At 39.3% G+C, this 23,146-nt stretch overlaps 1 pseudogene; it reads left to right on the forward strand.

The window, feature by feature from the left end:
- The first annotated feature begins 220 nt into the window (after window positions 1-220).
- LOC145983591 (uncharacterized) overlaps window positions 221-23,146 on the forward strand; it is a 28,822-nt pseudogene continuing 5,896 nt past the window's right edge.

The following is a 23,146-nucleotide window of genomic DNA, read 5'->3' on the forward strand; positions in this document are numbered from 1 at the left end:
TGTCAACGAAAGTACAGTGAGAAGGATTTTAAAGATTCACAGATTTCATCCGTACCACGTGTCCTTGCGTCAAGAGCTACACGGAATTGATTTTCAAAGCAGGCTAGACTTTTGCATGTGGTCTCAAGCTCAAGTGAATGCAAATGTTCGATACTTTGACGAAATGTTGTGGTCTGACGAGGCTACATTTAAAAGTGATGGTCAGGTAAATCGGCACAACATGCATTACTGGGCTGCGGAAAACCCACGGTGGATGCAAGAGGTTGATCATCAACGTAGATGGTCTGTGAATGTGTGGTGTGGAATCATCGGCGAACGAATAATTGGACCTCATTTTTTGCAAGCAAGGCTTACGGGTGTTGTGTACCGCACATTTCTTCAGGAACAATTGCCCAGTCTTCTCGAAGACGTCCCCTTACACATCAGAACACACATGTGGCTACAACAAGATGGCTGCCCAGCATATTTTGAGCTGACAGCGAGGAATCAGGTGAATGCAATATTTCGTGGTCGCTGGGTAGGTAGAGGTGGGCCTGTGCCCTGGCCTCCTAGGTCACCAGACTTAACATGTTTAGATTATTACCTCTGGGGACGACTGAAAGAAATCGTTTACCTTAATCGCCCTACAACGAGGGTAGACATGATCGAGCGCATAGTTTCTGCATGCAGGCAGATTAATGAGGCAGAAGTTATTGCAGCACAGAATGATTTCAGTGTCCGTGTGCAGAAATGAATTGAGACCGAGGGAAGACATTTCTAACATCTACTGTTAGTTGGTGAATGTGCATCACACTGGGTGCTTTACCTATTCTTCTCGTTTTCGTTGTTCATTGGTTTCTGATTACTCTCTCGTTTTTCTTATCATCATTTCAATTACGCCTATTTCTCTTGTCAAACAATGGTTTGGCAATGAATTGTAAGAAAATAACCTTTTTCGTTGGCGAAGCAGCCGTTAAATACGCCAACGAATTCCTTATTGTGCGTGACAGTAAACCATTCGTTGCCAGTCCAAAGCCTGGAGAAAATGTGAAGGGCTGTCAAAGTTGCAGCTCAAACAAAGCTTTCAGTAGTACGGTGTTTCAAGAGCGGACCCATAACCATAATTGCTTGTACAGGATCTTATGTACTCTGTCCAGTGTTTGTGTTTTGCTATTTACGTACGTAATTCCTCACTTTGGAACACGAATTTCAGGAGTCGGAATGGTTTTGGTCGCCATTTTGAAACCGGTCAGTGGATTACAAAATCATGTTCGCATCCTTTTCACGTTTTCTGTGACCTTTACAACGAGGTATTACTCGACCCCCTTGCCATTTCAAATATTCGAGTTCTTCCCTAACTTTAGGCTGCGGTGGCTCAGTCGGCAACGCGTCTGACTACCATGCTAAAGGTCCCGGGTTCGATCCCCGGCCGGTTCAAATCCGAGAACTTTTATAACGTTGGAAGCGGCCCCGGCGCCCACCCAGCGTCGAATGACATGGGTACCTGGGGGAAACCCTGGGGGGTAAAGGCGGTCAGGGGCGTAATGCTGATCACATCAGCATTATTGTAGCGATTTTCGGTAAAAACCTGGTTTATCTGTATAAAGTTACCGAAAATCCTATAATCTTCAACACCGAGTGTTGCTTGCGGTAATCCGCTCATGTTACGAAAGAAAAGTTTTGTAGTTCTGGAAATTTCCTATTGGTGGCAGCACCTGTTATGCTACTTCGGCTGCTTTCTTAATCACGCCAGTTGGCATGACGTAACCTGACATACCGTGCGAAGCAAGCACACACAGTCGAGTACAGTTCGAATCACGCATCAGAAAGGGGCAGTTGTAATTGCCGTTACGGCAGTTCGAATTTGTATCGCGTGGCCTTTGCTATTTTCGGTCAGAGCGATGCAAGGGCAGTATAATTCACGTATTTATAAGCAACGTCAATGAACTAATATATACCAACGTCTGACGATAATATGTGAAAATCCAGATGTATAAAGTTTACGCGTGGGCAAAACTCGAGAAATTGGTCAAATTCTTCTTGGTGATCAACGTGTTTGGAATACGCATTGAAAAAGGACTGAAGGTTAGCCAAACACTAGAGGACGTTGTGTAGAACTTCTAAAAGGTATGAGAGTTACATTTTTAAAGTGTGCCCACAGTATTTAGTTACATAATGTAATCTCCCCAATTTCCCTAGTGTTGGAATAAGTGACGTTGTGCAAGTGATCCCCCATGAACCTATTTTACATTTGAGTACGGCGTGTTCAACTATGGCTTCTGACATATATCGCAAGATTGTCCGTACTGTTTGATGTCTTGGCAAGAGGTAGGCCACCAAACTAGTACATTGATCCCTTGAGACGTAGTTAAAATAAATCACGATATATATATATATATGATATGGAGATTATTAAACCGAGAAAACCTCGTCATGGTAATATTCACGCTTGTTAATTTCCTGGAATTGTCCGACCAGCGGGTGATCCCAAGAATGCGCTAACTTTGTAACTTCCGTTAAACAAGGAACTGAAAGGCAAACGCGTGGATCAAAACAAGATCTAGCGCGTTCGAAAGGTTTAACAACCTTTCGAAGCCTATGATGATAAAAGTGAGCTCACTCCCTGAGCTCACTCTCTTTTGGATTATGACGCTCATTTGAACTACACCTATCATCGACGCTCACATGGATAATTAGTCTCTGATTACTCTACAAACACATTAACATTACTGAACTACGACGATGGTGAGCCAAGGGTCGAAGGATAGAACCTTGGCACCTGTCACAATTCGGTCTGCAAGTAGCATCAGGACAAGAACATCACACACCTACCAGGTATGAACAAGCGTGAATAACCTTTACATCAACTTTCCATATCTCTACCCTCCTAATCGGAGCAGGTTCAGCCAAGAGATACAATTAAGCTCTACCTAAATGTATAATTGAAACTTCCCTGTGACCTCAGATCCCAGGTAAAACGGGATTACAACAATATATATATATATGCGCTCAAGTGATATTCACGAATGCTTAATTTGAACAAGCGACTTGCTAGTGAAATTCTACATAAATTGGTAATTCTCGTTAACTGAAAAAACCACGAACCTATAATTGTTAGTCAGACGAGAAATCAGAATTAGTTACCACTAGTAGATTCTGTCCGGCGATAAAACTGTTATTAAGTTGCGAAAGATAAAATAAAGTAAACCGTCACGAAGCGAAGTCGCTTTGGAAAATCGCGACAGTGGTGATTTTTTCGACGCCTTGTTCTGGCATTAGTATCGTTGAATTAAAGAAAGTAAATTTACCATAACCTTCCTTTCGAATGAGCATCTAGTTAACGTTGCCCCCTTTTACTTGTCTAGTTGCATAATAAGAGTAACGCAAATGAAAGCCATGGGTACTGGTCACGGTTTATAACTTACGAATACAAAGTGTTGAACACTTGTTAATTAAACCGATTTTGCTGGACAAAATTGTAATTGGTTTTAAGCAAAACGTGTACGTTTTGCAATTGAATAGTTTTTGCAAGTTTTGTATCCACGTGAAATTAAAAGCAACGATTGTTGAAATTTATGAAATGTAAAAAAAAAATGCGAGATTATGCAAATCAATTACTTCGCTTTCTTGGTGTGGCTTATTGAAAGTTATTAAGGCTGGATGACTCTACGAGTAATTGAATTGTTATTGTTAAAGAAAGACATAATTGAATATAGTTGTCAAAATTCTTACAAATTGAAGTACGTGTACGATAATTTGACCTTGCCATATCAACCAATAAATGTGGGCATACATGACATGTGTAGTTAGTGGTGAAGGCATTACTATTAACAATCGTAATACTGTTTGTTTATGCGTGCGCAAACTTGAAAATTTCGCTTAACATTTATTTTTGCAAGTGAATTGTCGTACAAGCCCTTATTAACGCTACACCGTCTCGTATACTTTTAGACTCCGGAAGTTCGTTTTTTTAAATTGCCAGTGGGTTTCTTTCAACTTTAAAGATCCGCTCACCTCTTTTGCAGGACATCACTCAAACACTTCATACAGTGGATAGTAAACCTTTAAATTTGAATTCAAGGGTACTTCTTTCTATCAAGATAGATTATTTGTCCTGGAAATGGCATTTTTGGATTTCCGATGCTCTTCCTTTTCCTGTCATCATGGGGTCTGATTTTCTATAACATTCACAGGCTAGTATTTCCTTTGCTGATTTGGCACTTACCTTTCCATTTTATACTGGGTCTGTTTCTTTTGTTCGTAAACCTCCATTTCAGCAAAGGATTGCGGATTCTCCTTCACCTCCCATTCCATTAGAACCTGTTTCAATTCCTGCTTCCATTGATATTTTATTGAAGGATTTCCAAGATGTAGTTACGGCGCGTGTTGGTGAGTGTAACTTGGATCCAGTTACTATTCCCATTGTCACTGATGTACCTTTTAGCACCAAACCCTTCCAATTGAATCCTAATCAAACAGCGATATTGCGTGAGCAAATTCAAGATCTTCTGTCACAAAATATCATAGTGGAATGTTCATAGCTTACGCTTCACCATGTTTTTTGGTAAACAAAAACGATGGAGGACATCGTCTGGTATGCTCTTACAAGCATCTAAACAGATTAACTGCCTACGATAATTTTCCCCAACCGAAAATTGACCTTACTTTTCAGCATTTACAATCGGCAAGAGTCTTTTCATGTTTGAATTTATGTAAGAGTTTTCACCAGACCCGATTAGATGAACAGAGTAAAAATCTCACTTCCTTTGTTACATCATTTGGACAGTATCGTTATACTAGGGTTCCTTTTGGGATTAACCTTGGCACACAAATGTTAACTCGTTCTTTGGATACAATTTTGGGTAAATTTAAGAACAAATTTCTTATCAATTATGCAGACGACTTGCTTGTTTATAGTTCAGATGAAACAACCCACTTCCAACATCTTCAGCAAATACTACATGCTTTGCGAGAGGCCGGTTTAACGGTTAACCCATCAAAATTTACTTGGATGCAGCGGGAGTAAAGTATTTGGGGTAACTTTTGCGTGAGGATCAGCTTATTTTGGATCCTGACAGGATTTCTGCGATTCAAGAATTCCCTCCTCCAAAAAAAAAAACAACTTGAAAGCTCTGCAACGCATTCTTGATTTACTTGCTTACTATGCTAAATTTATACTTTCCTATGCTGATCTTACTAACTTTTTGACTGATAAAAAGAAAAAGGGAGTCACTTTTGTTTGGACTGAAAATGACCAATTTCAATTCGAGCGTTTAAAACTTTTTTTAATAACACTGTATTAGCCTTGCCTGACTTTTCACGGGATTTTGTACTGCAGTATGATGCGTCTGGGTTGGCTCTAGGAGCCACACTAAATCAACGTGAACAGAATGGTTCTTTACGTCCCATCGCGTTCGCTTCCCGCAAACGCACAGAGTTGGAGCGTCGACAGTCCATTTATGAGGCAGAATGCTGCTAAATTGTTTTTGGATTGAAGAAATTTGAGACTTATCTCGCAGCCAAACCTTTCACCTTACAGACGGATAATCAAGCCTTGCCTTGGCTCCTCAGACATCCCGAGCAATATGGCAAATTTGGACGTTAGCTCCTATATCTCTTTAGGTTTTCATACTTGGTGGAGCATATCCCGTTCCGTCTCAATCCAGTAGCTGATTGCTTATCTTGAATGTATTATCCGGAAGAATTCCAGTCCTCTCTCCAACCAAGTACATTTCTGGCTTGTGCAGCACCTACATTTCAGGTAATACCATTTAATAAGGCAGATATTATTGACCTAAAACGTAAGGATTCTGGTTTGGTTAAGATTATCCAAACACTTCAGTCAGGACAATCTAATAAACATTATGCTTTGTACCAGGACATGTTGGTATGGCAACCTCCTCAGACAAATTCCTCGTTAGTGGTTGTTCCACAGTCACTACAACATTTGATTTGTCGCTATTATCATGATACCCCTGCAGGTGGATCACATTTAGGCATTCAAAAATGTACAAAAAAGATCAATTCTTTATTTTGGTGGCCTACCTCTTGCCAAGACATCAAACAGTACGGACAATCTTGCGATATATGTCAGAAGCCATAGTTGAACACGCCGTACTCAAATGTAAAATAGGTTCATGGGGGATCACTTGCACAACGTCACTTATTCCAACACTAGGGAAATTGGGGAGATTACATTATGTAACTAAATACTGTGGGCACACTTTAAAAATGTAACTCTCATACCTTTTAGAAGTTCTACACAACGTCCTCTAGTGTTTGGCTAACCTTCAGTCCTTTTTCAATGCGTATTCCAAACACGTTGATCACCAAGAAGAATTTGACCAATTTCTCGAGTTTTGCCCACGCGTAAACTTTATACATCTGGATTTTCACATATTATCGTCAGACGTTGGTATATATTAGTTCATTGACGTTGCTTATAAATACGTGAATTATACTGCCCTTGCATCGCTCTGACCGAAAATAGCAAAGGCCACGCGATACAAATTCAAACTGCCGTAACGGCAATTACAACTGCCCCTTTCTGATGCGTGATTCGAACTGTACTCGACTGTGTGTGCTTGCTTCGCACGGTATGTCAGGTTACGTCATGCCAACTGGCGTGATTAAGAAAGCAGCCGAAGTAGCATAACAGGTGCTGCCACCAATAGGAAATTTCCAGAACTACAAAACTTTTCTTTCGTAACATGAGCGGATTACCGCAAGCAACACTCGGTGTTGAAGATTATAGGATTTTCGGTAACTTTATACAGATAAACCAGGTTTTTACCGAAAATCGCTACAAATCTCCCCGTTCTGGCTAAAAAGAAAACCTTCGGCATCATCCTAACTTAGGAAGTTGATAAACATGAATTAGATTTCCAATATATTTACCCAAAAGATACAACCTAAATGCTATAAAATAAATAAACGTTTAACAAACCAGCACCAAATTTTCACTTCTCAAAAGTGTATTCGACAAAGCGAATAAAATGCAAAAATATTAGCATAAGTTAAAAATATAAATATATAAATTGAATGAAAGCCATGTAAAAATGTGCCAATATAGCATAATACCAATATATGATTAAATATTGAAAAAGATATATATAATTTTCAAATAATGGATGACTATGAATGAATGATGTGATTTGATTTGATTGCAATCATTTCTAAATGGAGAAACAAAATATGAATGAAGTATCATTGATTCCAATGAAAAAATGGTGACAAATTTTATATCATAATTAACATATTTTAAATGTTCCACACTTAAATTCCTAAAATAGAATGTTTGCTGGTACCCTTATAGAACTATACCATACCGTGCCTTCGTGAATCTCTTAGTTATGTCGGTATATATTGTTGTTGAAGAAAACCATAATCGACGTTGAACATGACGCTGTATGTTGAACGACATGAAGTAGGTAAAGCATGCATATCCCATATTTCCTATATTTTGCCAGTCGGTACGGCAAATTGTAATGGACGAACAATTCTCTATTTAACGACATGAAAGTAAAAATAACCAAAAATTAAAAAGGTGAAACGAAGAAGTGATAGGAAAGAAATAGAAAAAGGAAATAATTTTTTAGATTGAAAGGACAAGGATTGAGCATCTATTACAGTTCAAGCAAAATTTTAAAGAAATGACTAAATGAAAGGCTCTTTAAGCTAAAAGTACATTCAAGTTGAAATTGAAAATTTATAAGCAAAAGTTAAGTAAAGGTCTGATAATATACAGGGTGAACAGAAACTATATGGACAAACTTCAGGAGGTGATTCCTGACAGGTAAAGGAACAAAAAAGTTCATATCAACATATGTCCGGAAACTCATATTTCCCAAGGTAGATGGCACTGAAGAATGACATCACCCTCTTATAACAACACTCACAGTGTGCATTTTCGTGTTGCATGATTGGAGCTACGTCGAAGCACCATGGTCCGTTATTCATACCAGGATCAAGCAGCGATGGTCCTCGTATACGGTCAAGCAGATGGAAATGATCGAGAGGCCGCACGGATTTATCGAACCATGTACCCGGACAGACAGCACCACCCAAACCACAAAACCTTTGCAGCCATTTATGGGCGTTTGTGTAAGCAAGGGTTCTTTCATACAGGCGAACATGGAGGGCGGCCGCGGCATGTGCGTACAACAGATCTAGAGGAACATGTACTATACGATATTGAGAACAACCCCAGTATAAGCTCTAGGCAAGTGGCCCGCCAGCATGGTGTAAGTCAAGCGACGGTGTTGTGTATCCTGCATGAAAACTGTTACTACCCCTATCACCTGCAACGTGTGCAGGGATTATCACCAGCGGATTTTCCTCTAAGGGAACGGTTTTATTTTTGCTGGTTTTTGCAACAGGTCACCACCATATTGTGATTTCTGTCGTCAGTCCTCTTCACAGATGAAGCGACCATTGGTACAGATGGTATCGTCAACCTACACAATCGTCATCTGTGGGCTACAAGTAATCCTCGGGCAATGGTTGAATCGTCTCATCAGCAAAGGTTTAGCATCAAAGTTGGGCAGGGATTATTGGCGACGATCTATTTGGACTATTTTCTTCTTCCACAATGCCTTAACGGACAGACGTATCTGGATTTCCTGCAGAATACTGTGCCTCATTTGCTTCAGAATGTACCTTTGGCAATACGACAGGTAATGTGGCTGATGCATGATGGAGTGCCAGCCCACTTTCGCATTATTGTTCGTCAACACCTCAACAACATCTTCCCCAAAAGATGGATCGGACGAGGAGGACCTGTGTCATGGCCCGCTCGATCACCGGACTTTAAACCCCTTGAAGTTTACTTGTGGGGCATCTGAAAAGTTATGTGTATGCTGAGGCAGTTCCTGATGTGCAGACCCTTGAACAGCGTGTCCGTGTAGCCTGGACGCTGTTCGGGTAAAGGCTGGAACATTCGAACGAGTGAGGCAATCCATGATGCGACGTGTTGCCGCTTGCATTGCATCCCATGGAAGCCACTTTGAACACTTGTAACATGGATGAAAGTCATGGCATGTAATGTGTACCAGTACTAATTGCTTTATTGCAGACTCACCGTCCATTTCCGGACATAAGTTGATATGAACTTTTTTGTTTCTTTACCTGTCAGGAATCAACTCCTGAAGTTTGTCCCTATAGTTTCTGTTAACCCTGCATAGAAAAAATGGTGAGGCACCAAACATTTATATGAAAGATATGAAAAGCATTGAAAAGATCAAAAGAATGAAAGAAATATGGCACACTACAAATATACAATATTACCTGTTATCCAAATATATTACAGAGCATTACAATTTTAAAAAAAAATCCAGATGATGATGACTAATTATTAAAATGGAAAACAGACAACAGTATATCATAGGTACACACCTTGCAAGAAAAAAAATATAAAGATTATACACATACATACACTAAACAAGTTTGCGTACGCAATCTTGAAAGTCTCTTTCTACAGTATCTAATCATATGCCCGTTAGATGAAGATCTAGTTTAATGTACTTGTGATTGGTCAAGAAAAAGGTAGCCAATGCATTTGAAGATTTTAAATCTGGTGGAGGTGAATCAAGGACATGGTAAGGTTTAATATTGGAAATATGCACCTTACGTAAAAATGCTTGAGTATCCGGATCAACCAGAAGAACCGTGACAGGACCTAAAAATTTAAAAATTTGGAGAGGACCAGACCAACGCTCTTGTAGCTTAGCTGAAACCTTTTGAAGAGCGTTACTCTGCGGAAAAGTGCGATATAGCACTAAATCGCCAACCTTAAAGTTACAATCTTGACGTTTTGGGTCGTATTTATTTTTACGAACATACCAGGCCTTTTGTAAACAGTGATATGCCTGTGCCCAGCATTCAGCCCGCTCAGGAGAAGGAGGTCCGGCTAATTCCACCTCAGATTGTAGGTCCCAATGAAAATTCATGGGTCCATCAATGTCTCGGCCGAAAAGAATTTGAGACGGCGATGTCTGGATACCATCATGGATTGCAGTGTTAAAGGCGAAAGCTACATCTTGGAGATGAACATCCCATTTTGTATGGTCATCCGAATGATAACAATGAAGGGAGGTCTTTAGATTGCGTATAAAACGTTCTGCCAAAGATGGATTTGGATAATAGGCACTCGTATAAATATGTTTTATTTGAGACTCAAATAAGAAATTGTTGAAAAGACGAGATCTAAAGTATGAAGGGTTATCCGAAACGAGTTCACACCTGCCCCAAAGGTAAGAAATAAGGAACGTAATTTGTCTACCACCTGAAGATAAGTAGCAGAACAAATAGGATGGAGAAGGCATCGACCACCACCAAAATGAAGGTGTTTCCTTTTGAAGAACGGACCAAAAGTCCCACAAGATCAATATAAAGACGACGCCAATGATGACGAATGATCTCCGAGGAGAGAAAACCTGGAGGCTTACGAATGGCTAATTCTGAAGGCACCGCTTAGTCCTTCTTATAGATTTATTGGGTCCAGTTTGCATTAAATGAAATTGAGGTGCTGTGAACAAGCGCGGCAAATACCTCACGACGTTTCCAACTTTAGTAATTTTGTAAGGGTTCTGCGAATATTAATATTTTGATCACGGCCTCTAATGTTTATAGTTTTGGTAGCTTATTATTTTTGAACCATCGAAGCAGACCGTTACAGTGGGATGAAATTCTTAAACCGGGCATAAAACTGTTTTGTCTTAGTTATTGGAAGGAACGTTCTAGTGACTGGAATAATAAATATATTTTTTATTACCGTTCGCTGCGTGAACTTATACATGAAGCCACTGAAGGGAAACAAGTGCAAACAGAGGTAAAACGTGTACAAGTTGTACTGCTGCGAATGACAGCTGAAAGACGACAAGGTGTAAAAACTCGTACCAGGCTCCCCCACTTTGACAAAGAAGAGGTTGCATCTACATATAAGCTGCAAGAAAGACACAATGCGAAAAGACAATTTATTAGTGAAATAAACGATAATTCTGGAATTAAAATAAAAACAGCCCCGGAAATACGTAATAGAATTTACAACTATTTTGAGAATCAATTTTCTCAACCAATAACACATAATGTAGATTTGACTTATAACTTGGAATCCTTTTCCGGGGTCCTTGACGATGAGGAACGTGAGAAATCAAATAACGACTACACAAGCGAAGAAGTATTCCGAGCGGTTAGGTCGGGGCAGCCGTTTTCTGCACCCGGTCTGGATGGGATACCAAACAAACTCTGCCAAAACATTTTGGACGTTGATGGGAAAAACAATAACTGAATGGATAAATGCAGTGTTCTTAAGGTATAAAATGGGATTATAGTTTTAATACCAAAATGTGTGAAACCCACTGAAATTGGTCAATATAGACCCATTACCCTCCTATGTACTGATTATAAAATATTCTCTCGCTGTATGCTAGGCAGACTTATGCCCTATGTAGAAAAAACTAGTTGGAGATACACAATATGTTTTTTGTATGAACAAGAAAATAACAAATGTCTTACAAACGCTTCGTGAAGTGCTTACCTGTTATAGAGTCAATAGCAATAACCATGATAATGCTATATTAGCAATAGATTTTGAACGAGCATTTGACTCGGTACACCATGATTACATATTTAATGTGCTTCAAAAGTATCGTATATGTGGACATTTTTTGTCAGCATTTAAAAGCCTTTATAGTAACGCAACATCCAAAATACAAATAAATGGATTTATGACAAGAGAACTTCCTATTCACAAGGGAGTAAGACAAGGTACCCATTATCGATGATAGCTTTCTGTATTTCATTGAAACCCCTCCTCTCTGCATTAGAAAAGCAAGTACAAGGCATCACCATACAATCTACAAACATTAAGGTGTTGGCCTATGCTGATGACGTCAATGTATTAATAAATACGCAGTCTGATATTGCTGCAACGTCTAAAGTATTACAGGAATTTGGTTCCCTTTCAGGGCTCACAGTAAATCAGAATAAATTAACTCTTATGCATTTAAACCTGGATATAAGTTACCCTCAGAGCGGAGAATTTCATGTTGTTCCAACGATAAAAATACTTGGAATAATTTTCGCGCACTCCCTTCAACGAATGATCCAGTTAAACTATGACAGAGTGATAAATGGTGTTAAAGCAGTTCTACAAATGAATAAATTTCGCATACTTAGTATACAGTCAAGAGTGACGTTTATACAGGTGTATGCTCTCTCCAAGGTGTGGTATGTAGCAAAAATCCTCCCGTTGCGGCAACTGGATATTAATAAGCTCAAGAGTGCTGTGAACTGGTTTGTCTGGAACGGTCAAATCTTGCGTGTAAATCACGCAACGCTTTGTTTACCCTATGCAGAAGGGGGAATGAACCTTGTAAACGTGGAATATAAAAGCCAGGATCTACGTATTCAAACTGATGTAACGACACTGATTCAACACCCTAAAAGCCTCACTAGTAAAGTTCTGAGAAACGCCTTGGACAACATTCAAATGGAGGCCCCCGTTGATGTTACAAGACTTCCGGACAGATTATGGTATTTTAAGAATACCATAGTGAACATCAGTTACGTTTTAATACAATCTCCTATCCTTCCAACGCAAGAGACGTCGAAAATATATAGAAGAATGTGTGCACTATCACAAAAACAGTGTAAAATTGTAGATCGGAATCCAAGAGTCAATTGGCCAGAAGTATGGAATAATATACAGGCACGCCACTTTACGTTAAGAGTCATATCAGTGTGGTATATAATTGTACACCAAATATTTATTACTGGAGTTAAACTTTATGATATAAAATTAGTAAATACTCCAATGTGTGCTACATGTAATGTACAATTTAATTTAGTGCAGAAGCTTAGTGAATGTCAAATAATCCAAAAATCAGGCTCCCCCACTTTGACAAAGAAGAGGTTGCATCTACATATAAGCTGCAAGAAAGACACAATGCGAAAAGACAATTTATTAGTGAAATAAACGATAATTCTGGAATTAAAGTAAAAACAGCCCCGGAAATACGTAATAGAATTTACAACTATTTTGAGAATCAATTTTCTCAACCAATAACACATAATGTAGATTTGACTTATAACTTGGAATCCTTTTCCGGGGTCCTTGACGATGAGGAACGTGAGAAATCAAATAACGACTACACAAGCGAAGAAGTATTCCGAGCGGTTAGGTCGGGGCAGCCGTTTTCTGCACCCGGTCTGGATGGGATACCAAACAAACTCTGCCAAAACATTTTGGACGTTGATGGGAAAAACAATAACTGAATGGATAAATGCAGTGTTCTTAAGGTATAAAATGGGATTATAGTTTTAATACCAAAATGTGTGAAACCCACTGAAATTGGTCAATATAGACCCATTACCCTCCTATGTACTGATTATAAAATATTCTCTCGCTGTATGCTAGGCAGACTTATGCCCTATGTAGAAAAAACTAGTTGGAGATACACAATATGTTTTTTGTATGAACAAGAAAATAACAAATGTCTTACAAACGCTTCGTGAAGTGCTTACCTGTTATAGAGTCAATAGCAATAACCATGATAATGCTATATTAGCAATAGATTTTGAACGAGCATTTGACTCGGTACACCATGATTACATATTTAATGTGCTTCAAAAGTATCGTATATGTGGACATTTTTTGTCAGCATTTAAAAGCCTTAATAGTAACGCAACATCCAAAATACAAATAAATGGATTTATGACAAGAGAACTTCCTATTCACAAGGGAGTAAGACAAGGTGACCCATTATCGATGATAGCTTTCTGTATTTCATTGAAACCCCTCCTCTCTGCATTAGAAAAGCAAGTACAAGGCATCACCATACAATCTACAAACATTAAGGTGTTGGCCTATGCTGATGACGTCAATGTATTAATAAATACGCAGTCTGATATTGCTGCAACGTCTAAAGTATTACAGGAATTTGGTTCCCTTTCAGGGCTCACAGTAAATCAGAATAAATTAACTCTTATGCATTTAAACCTGGATATAAGTTACCCTCAGAGCGGAGAATTTCATGTTGTTCCAACGATAAAAATACTTGGAATAATTTTCGCGCACTCCCTTCAACGAATGATCCAGTTAAACTATGACAGAGTGATAAATGGTGTTAAAGCAGTTCTACAAATGAATAAATTTCGCATACTTAGTATACAGTCAAGAGTGACGTTTATACAGGTGTATGCTCTCTCCAAGGTGTGGTATGTAGCAAAAATCCTCCCGTTGCGGCAACTGGATATTAATAAGCTCAAGAGTGCTGTGAACTGGTTTGTCTGGAACGGTCAAATCTTGCGTGTAAATCACGCAACGCTTTGTTTACTCTATGCAGAAGGGGGAATGAACCTTGTAAACGTGGAATATAAAAGCCAGGATCTACGTATTCAAACTGATGTAACGACACTGATTCAACACCCTAACAGCCTCACTAGTAAAGTTCTGAGAAACGCCTTGGACAACATTCAAATGGAGGCCCCCGTTGATGTTACAAGACTTCCGGACAGATTATGGTATTTTAAGAATACCATAGTGAACATCAGTTACGTTTTAATACAATCTCCTATCCTTCCAACGCAAGAGACGTCGAAAATATATAGAAGAATGTGTGCACTATCACAAAAACAGTGTAAAATTGTAGATCGGAATCCAAGAGTCAATTGGCCAGAAGTATGGAATAATATACAGGCACGCCACTTTACGTTAAGAGTCAGATCAGTGTGGTATATAATTGTACACCAAATATTCATTACTGGAGTTAAACTTTATGATATAAAATTAGTAAATACTCCAATGTGTGCTACATGTAATGTACAATTTAATTTAGTGCAGAAGCTTAGTGAATGTCAAATAATCCAAAAATTATGGATATATATATCAAAAAACTTTTGAGTTCAATTTGTCGTACATCAGAACGTAACATTTCAGTAAATATTCTTTTGTATCCTTCCTTTGCATATTATCCAAAAACAAAACGTCACAGTGTACAATGGCTCTTAGGCCAATATGCTCTTTTTGTATCCATATATAGGCAACAAGATGTTCACACCCAATTTATCAATCACCTGCACCTGGAATACCAAATGATCCCTCGTTGTAAAAGAGATATGTTATATGCAAATTTCCTAAATGTAATGTTCACTTTATAATGACCTGAAATGTATAACATGTACAATAATACGTAATAGTTTCAACGAAATGTAAATAATAATAATTTTAATAAAAGTCGTTAACGCGGCTGACTACCATGCTAAAGGTCCCGGGTTCGATCCCCGGCCGGTTCAAATCCGGGAACTTTTCTAACGTTGGAAGCGGGCCCAGCGCCCACCCAGCGTCGAATGTCATGGGTACCTGGGGTAAACCCTGGGGGGGGGGGTAAAGGCGGTCAAAGGCGTGATGCTGATCACATCACCCCCACTCACGACCGGATCAACAAAGTGTGGGGCGTTACACCCACATCCCCTATACGCCTTCGTGGCGTGGTGCTAAGCACAGGGGAGCACTTTACCTTTACCCCCAACCTAAAAAATATCCTGGTCCACAACCAGTGGCGAAGCGTAGAGTTCCTAGCAGGGTAGGCACAAAAGTGCGATAATATCCATTAGTTGCTTGAATGTGTAAAGGGGGGCGGGGATTATGTCATGGAGAGTGGTTCAATGTCTCTCCTAGTCGCTTCTTTACTTGCCAGTGGCATGACGTTTTTCAAAAGTGTTGTTACCGGCTTTCAGTACGACAATTTTGTATGTCTGTTAGACGTTATCTCCTCCTGCCCACCATATTACATCGATGTAGATTTTTGTTTATTTCTGTTGTTTTTTCCTTTAACCCCTGAGTGATTTATGCACACACCTCTAGAAAGAACTACCAATCATGAGACATCGCGAAAATCCAACGAATAGTGGTCGAACCCTGTTGTCAATTTTTCAACCCTATTTTCTAAATTTATTTATTTATTTTGCAATTGAGGTGAAAAGGGGAAGAAGAACCCATCATTTTCGGGTCAGTATGTGCCGTGAGCAGACGACAGGATGTTGCACTTTCAGCGACTGTCAGTTTGGTACGAACTACGTACTTTTGCCAACTTAGTTTTTAGGAGCAAGACTTCCTTGCAACGAGGAAAACACCATTGTTATCTGTTGTCTAACTAAATGAATGGTTGTAATTAAATACAGCCTTGGCTTTGCAGATAAATGAATTTCTGACATCTGTATGTGCAAATAAACATAATTTAAATTTTGGTTATTTTCATCTCATCGTGACGATGATAATGTAAGGCGAATGGAATTGATGAATTAGAGGATCAAGAAACATTGACATGACCACAATCAGGTCACCTGGGTTCGTAACGTGTTAGGACGATCACTACGCTGCGGAAGCTATCAAGAAAATACAAAGGTAAAGGTGACCTCTCACATTCAGTGTGAATACAAAACGTCACATTGTAGTTTGATCTGCCCTTCGTGTGAGTGGACACCTTTACGTGGACATAACATCCTTGTTTTGGACCCTACTATGATGGCAACACGACAGGTTACTATATAACATATAAACAGGTTATAATAAGTAACTGTAATTGCTCGAGAGAAATAGAATCCCAATTTTTAGGCGCGATTTAGCTCTTTTCTGACAATCCAATGTGACAAAACTGGCTTGTTCCGCCAGACATTAACCGGACATGGCCCACGAGAATAACCCCGTAACACTCTTTGTCCTAAACCCCGAAGAAGTCTTCCCATGCATTGTACTCTCAAAGCCCTCTCCTCTTCAGGGTAAACGAAACGGCCTACCTCTTCGCTTGTGTCGCCTGCATAAAAAATGTCTACTCGACGAGAGTGTTAATACATTAAATAACGTTTCAACAACTTCTTAGCATTAACTTCATAAATCTTCAAATTTTGCTGCCACTTGCCACTGCTACTTACAAAGGAAAATAGAGTTTAAAAAATTTTAGAAATGAGTGTTATAAGAAAGAAAGAACAAAAGTGGTTCCTACCTTACCGATGATTTCATTTTCACTCAAACACCAGTTCGGCATGATACGATTAAGAACTCAATATTTCTTGCATATCAGTCCAATCAGGCACTTTCTTGCATAAATCTGATCTCTGCACAGGACACGAATACCAAACAAAGCTCTACCACCACGAACCTCGCGCTCGCGAGCCACGCTGCCTTGTAGCGTCATGGGGAGAGCAAGCTTTCACAGACAGCGAACAAGCCAGGGAATTCCCGTTCACGATAAAAATAAATTATTCTATTTCCAGTTAAAGTAAAACTACTTTGTCAATATAGGGCGTAACTAGCATTTTAATTTACATAATTTGGGATGAAGACTTACTTTACAAATATAAGTGTTTTTAGACTTTCTGTTTACGCTACGGTGCTGGGTGAATCGACAAGACCATCAGCACTCCGACCAGAAAACGAAGTCAGAACTACATTACTCCGTAATTTTCAATTTCGCTTACTCTTGTCTATGACAGGAAGAAAAACCTAAGTTTCGTACAAAATATGGAGAATGTACAGTTCTGTTCACAAGATCTGGCACACTCGTTTGAGTTAAAGATCAGCTTCGGAACCGATCGAGTGTGGCAGTACAGCCGAAGTAAAGGTTCGGGAAAACAGCACTATGCAGTGTTGCTTACCACGAAAGTTTTTCACCGAATGCAGTGAATTTTCTGACTTGCCGAGTGAAAAAATATGGTTACAGGAAAGCTTTGCATTTTATTCATTAATGCAATGCAGTATCCAATTTTAAAAGAGAATGGCGGTGGGAAATTCAGGAAAATAAGTACGAGACAATCAGTATCCCATAACTAATCCAAAAAAAGAAAAAAACTGCCTCAATCCCTTCGCTTGCGAATAGCTAATGTTCATTTGAAAGCAGAGGGGAGGTGGTTCCATTACCTCTTTCCCTAGATTAACGTAACAGCGAAGTCGACGTTCACCAAGAGGACCCGGGTTCGAATTCCGACCTGAGCGTGGGTGTTCTTTGCGAGTGTCCCTTCATAAATTTTCTATATCATCATTTATCTTCTTCGTCGCGATTAACTAAAAGGGAAGAAAAGCGAAGCTAACAAAATGCGACTGGAGGAAATAAACAATCCAAGGCAATAAGAATATCTATCACGGCCCGAATGATGTGACTTCAGGATCACTTTCGTTACTTTCTCTTACGTATGCAAACTGCTTTTCTAGATTGTAATTTGAACACGAAAGAAGGATAAAAAAAAGCTCCCAAAATCAGTACAGGCTGGATGAATGTCTTCACATTTTCCTGAAAAGCCACCCTTCTTCAAACAGTTAGTTTAAAAATATAATTATTTATGTGCCATTGACATATAAGATTCGTCGCCACATACAAGAATCTGCTATGTTGACAGAAGTTAGAGAACGAATATCATTAGGGGTTGGCAACACTAACATTGCACAAAAGCACGTCTTCGATCGTCTTCAATAATATACACGCACAACATTAGCTTATAGTCTGTGAGCATTAAAATTTCAGTAACCACCAAACGTCTCTAATTCCCTTATTTTCGTATTTTTCACATTGATAGTTACGTATTCTGCATTCCTAAGGATTCTTCAAGTTCGCGTTTCGTTTTTTCCACGCAAATAATGTCAATTTTAGAAATATCGAGAATTTTTATATTGTTCGCTTTCGCTTGCGTTACATGCGATATGGCGGAGAAATCTTGACTAGCGTTGTCCATGATCAGTGGTTATGCAGTGTTGCAACCTTCTTCATAGAAAAATAACTACTTTGGTGTTACTGATTTTGTAGTTCTTTCCAGATTCCAAAAACGCACGAACCATGCACGGATAACCCCACGAATGATTGATAAATAGCCCCACGAACTATGCACGAGAAGGTTACGTTAGGTTGTGTTAGGTTAGGCAAACATAGTTAAATTTGTTTTTTTAAAATTAGAAAAATATTTTTTTTCGGGTTCGAAAACCCAACGAACCATGCACGGAAACCCCCACGAACCATTCATAAATAGCCCCACGAACCATGCACGGCAAGGTTAGGTTAGGTTGTGTTAGGTTAGGCAAACATAGTTAAATTTGTTTTTTAAAATTAGAAAAAAAAATTTCGGGTTCGAAAACCCCACGAACCATTCATAAATAGCCCCACGAACCATTCACGGATAGCCCCACGAACCATTCATAAATAGCCCCACGAACCATTCACGGATAGCCCCACGAACCATTCATAAATAGCCCACGAATCATTCACGGATAACCCCACGAACCATTCACGAATAGCCCCACGAACCATTCATAAATAGCCCCACGAACCATTCACGGATAGCCCCACGAACCATTCACGGATAGCTCCACGAACCATTCATAAATAGTCCCACCAACCATTCACGGATAGCCCCACGAACCATTCATAAATAGCCCCACGAACCATGCACGGCAAGGTTAGGTTAGGTTCTGTTAAGTTAGGCAAACATAGTTAAATTTGTTTTTCAAAATTAGAATTTTTTTCGGGTTCGAAAACCCCACGAACCATTCATAAATAGCCCCACAAACCCCACGAACCATTCACGGATAGCCCCACGAACCATTCATAAATAACCCCACGAACCATTCACGGATAGCCCCACGAACCATTCATAAATAGCCCTACGAACCATTGACGTATAGCCCCACGAACCATTCATAAATAGCCCCACGAACCATTGACGGATAGCCCCACGAACCATTCATAAATAGTCCCACGAACCATTGACGGATAGCCCCACGAACCATTCATAAATAGCCTTAGAGATACTGGGCGAAAGGGGGGGGGGGGTTATAGCCCCCATCAACCTCACATTGAGCACGCCACTGATCCTGTGCACGTCATGTTGTCGCAAGTTCGTAATCAGAAATGATGAACAGTAACTCACGTTTATTTACGTTTTAGAACTGTTACACAGTTACAAAACCGCGTATTTGGAAACACTGACCGGTTGTTACGTCATTAAACGCACGCAAAAATTTGGTTCACGTAGTAGACGGACATCAAGGGAACAGCTTTCGTGCATCGGAGTGACATTAATGCCAAAAATTACATGATTTACCGGCAAAAAAAATTAAGCGAGGGGAAAATACACTTCCAAGACCTTCCTAAAGTATAAATAATCTCATTTTGGTAAGTACTTTCTCCTGTAAAAGTGAAGAAATACGTTTTGGGGAAAAAACGAAAATTTTACCCAACGTTACCACTTTTAGTCCTCAATTGTGAGTTTTACAGTGTTACTCGGTTTGTAATCTCTGATGAGATTTTGTTTACTACTTTTAGTATTATGAGACAAGAAAGCAAGTTTTATTCATGAGATGTAGCAGAATTTACCCTATATATAGTAGCTAAATTCACACAATAGAAAATTTCGTACTCATACACAAGACTGTAATTGGAGGTTTTACCTCTATTGAGGGAATTACACCAACCTATCCGTGTTGAAAATTATGCATTTATTTCTACAAAGTTTGATCTCATCTCAAATATGTATACTTTTAAAAAAAGACTGTGGTGTGTGCTGTTGTCTGGCACATAGATTAGAATATTGTATAAACTTTATTTTTTAACTCCATTTTAAATATTATTAGGGAAAGAGACTTGGGACAACCCAATCAGGAAACTAAAATATTTACACAATATTGGAGACGCTTAAATAATATTTTTCTTCTTGATGCAGTCGCAATTTAGCTGTCACTAATTTCAAAATGCGACTGCAATTTTGAGTTTGGCGCCTATCTGAACTCATCAAGTTTGCAATATTTGGTGAGCATTTAATTCAGACCATTAAAACCATGATCTTGCCTCCTTACTATGCAGCAACATGGGCTATTTCACTTTTTCATTATTGAACTATGTTTTTTTATGTTTCATGAATGTATTTACAGAATCAATTTTATACTTCCCTAGCTTAATCGTGCCTACAAACATTATAGAAACAAAGGTCTCCCCGATGGCATAGTGGTAAAGTCGTCACCTTCCAATCGGTTGGTCCGGGTTTTGATACCCGGTGAAGGTATGCTGTGGTTCGGATTTACCTCAAACTGTAGGCCTAGACCCGATGAGACTCCCTTTGCATGAGCGGGTTTAAATAAAAAGTCAAGCTCATGATGGAACAACTATAAAAAATATCAGCCTAGATCTGTATTGAAGGTACTAACTTCATAACATCTAGTACCTTAAACTCTCCAACAGTGAAGTGTGACCTGCCGATAGATTTGCGAGACATGGTGCAGACAAAAAAAAATTGCCAGAAGCATGTCACTTTGAAAATTAAATATTTTTTACAAAAATAAAGTCATTATTATGTTCTTTTTTGTGTATTTTCCCCTGAAAACGAAAAATATAGGTTTCTCTTTGGCACTACTTTTTTACATCTCAATGTTTGCTATTGAATTGAAAGTTGGCGGCTTTCGCAATTATGTTATGCATTAATCACATTCGTAAATGCCAAATTGAGCCGATGAAATTTAGTCTAATTTCTAAACATGTCACATGTAACTTTTCACCTTGAAAGAAAAAAAAGTTAAAGAAAATATTGGTCTCACCAGGCTTCGAACTCAGGTCATGAAGTTTCAGAATTCTAATTTAAAGAGTAAAACGAGATGTGTCATCCCCACGACACATGCGCTTTATGCACTCATTGTGTGCGAAGGTTTATGCATGGAACCTCACTCTTGCTTCCTGGTGAGGAGCCAGTTGCGAGGGAAAGACGTGATTGCTTATATTTGTCTAGCGCTTGCATAATTTGTTGGCTGATTTACTTTCATTTATTTTACTTCTATTTTCTGTTACTTTTGGCTAATCGCGAAGATGAGGATGAATGACGATAAGTTGAATGATTCAATCACAAACGCAAATGAACAACACGCACATGTTAGTCCGGAAGGGGAGATAGGGTGGCGTGCCTCCGTTTGTATGTGAACATATAATATAGGACGCAAGGAAAAATGGGTTGGAAATTAAAAAATGGAGATTATTAGAAAAATTGTAAATGTATTCTTATTGGAGGAAGGAGTGGCTACCAAAGGTAAGAGGGATGAGAAAATGCATCTTGAAAAATACGAAAAATAATTATTGATATGATTAAAATAATTCAAATATCTAATTATCAATCAAATGAATTTACGTTTGTTTTCTAAACATAACATCAATGATTTTCGTCCAATAATAGTAGTTGAAGATTATTTGTATTTGTTTTTAATAAAAACACCTTCATGGCAGACAGCAATGTCTTGACTTTACAATTTTAACAGCAAATTCCTCCTCTCATTCAGGAATTACTGATATGGAATAGAGCGTGAAACCAGTCTGTCAGTGTTTGTTTGTGTGTGTGCTTTTGCAGATGCTACCTTCACTCATCAGTTGTGAATCCACCTTGTGGGGACCACACCGACTTGTTGGTACCAAAATCCGGTCCCCACAAGGAAATCGTTACGAAAATACCTTTAGAAGCTTCGTATCACTGCTCTTGAATTTTTGAAGAATGATAACGGAATTACCTAATAGAAAATACATGCAAGAACCTGATGCATAGCATCCTTACGTGGGCAGATTTGTTTTTCACTTGTTCCCACAGGGTGGCAAATTTCAATGCAACGTATATGATGAGCTTACTATTTACCCCACCCACCAGGTGGCAGAAAAATAGCGTCCGCGTTACACACCCACACGCTCTGGTTTTATCGCCCTTCTTGGTACACAGGGAGAAGTGGAGTAAGGAGGGATGTTTCGGGTGGTGGAGGTGCGGTGAAAGGGGGAACGCATACACACGATTTCTTTCCGTGCAGATCTTGTTGGTACCGGAGAATCACCTCCCGATCAAAGGCCAAGATATTTAAGGTGTATCGTCGCTCGTTAGGAAAGGTTGAGACAGTGTCTGGCTGAAGGTCACTTTTTACCCCCACACAGAGAATCGCTCCTGAAATGCCATGCAACCTGTGCAACACCCTCGCTTGAGCACCTTGCCTGACCACCTGCCCAGACCGTTCTTGGCAGGTATTGAAAACCCGCCGGGTACCTAATAGGTCTCAGTGCGTTCATTCAATCAACTGCACGCCCCTCCCTCTGCATGACGTAGTTGCTTCGAGTACAAACTGCACCGGGCGCACACCTGTCTGCAGTGTTGCCAACTGCAATAG

Source organism: Lepisma saccharinum, chromosome 2 (genome assembly GCF_977018435.1).
Source record: "Lepisma saccharinum chromosome 2, izLepSacc3.1, whole genome shotgun sequence".
Classification (NCBI taxonomy): domain Eukaryota; kingdom Metazoa; phylum Arthropoda; class Insecta; order Zygentoma; family Lepismatidae; genus Lepisma; species Lepisma saccharinum.